Source organism: Octopus bimaculoides, chromosome 20 (assembly GCF_001194135.2).
Source record: "Octopus bimaculoides isolate UCB-OBI-ISO-001 chromosome 20, ASM119413v2, whole genome shotgun sequence".
Classification (NCBI taxonomy): domain Eukaryota; kingdom Metazoa; phylum Mollusca; class Cephalopoda; order Octopoda; family Octopodidae; genus Octopus; species Octopus bimaculoides.
The window spans coordinates 42,615,992-42,616,842 of record NC_069000.1 but is presented as its reverse complement, the minus strand read 5'-3'; the positions used below and the strand labels follow the sequence as shown (position 1 = coordinate 42,616,842).

At 37.8% G+C, this 851-nt stretch overlaps 1 protein-coding gene across 1 annotated transcript in view; it reads left to right on the top strand.

Moving 5' to 3' along the window:
* The window catches only part of LOC106877457 (sodium-dependent phosphate transport protein 2B), a 30,202-nt gene that overhangs the window by 16,338 nt on the left and 13,013 nt on the right, over positions 1-851 (top strand). The gene's annotated exons all lie outside the window — the stretch shown is intronic.

Sequence of the window (851 nt, the reverse complement as noted above, 5' to 3'; positions counted from 1 at the left end):
ATACGACAGGCTTCTTTCAGTTTCCGTCTACCAAATCCACTCACAAGGCTTTGGTCGTTCCGAGGCTATAGTAGAAGACACTTGCCCAATGTGCCACGCAGTGGGAATGAACCCGGAACCATGTGATTGGTAAGCAAGCTACTTATCACACAGCCATATATATATATATATATATACATATATATATATATATATATATATATACACAAATATATATACATACATACGCGTATGTGGGTGCGAGTGCGTGCATGTATACTACAGAAAGAGAGAGCGGGACACACAGACATATAGTACAGACAGTGTAGTGCATATAAGCGAGATGGCACACGACGAAACTACAAACAAAGTGGAGGAGAAATCAATATGGCGATCGGACGAATATTTAATGCGTTCGATATAGGTCAGTTTACAGCATTCTGTTACAACCTGAGGATATTTCTTGGAATAAACATCAGACGAAAAATATATGATCTGAACCGTTGATTCTCCACACTGAAATCTTGTACTGATATAACAGTTTGTTTTATATTCGAGATAATGACGATCTTCTGCTTTCTTGGATATTTACGCGTGCGCGCGCGCACATACACACACACATATACCCCGGCCATAATATTATATATATATATATATATATATATATATGTCTACGTGAGTTTGCGTTTCATATCAGTTGCATCTAGTCCAGTTTTCTTAACTTTGAGGACGTAAAACTCTCATTAACTTTTCTCCCTTCAATTTTTTCTGAAGAAGAACTGTATCCGAAACGTTGAATTTTCCACTCCTCACGGCAAGTTCACTGAACTCTTTACTCTTTTTTGCTGATTTCACGATATAAGTCTCGCAGG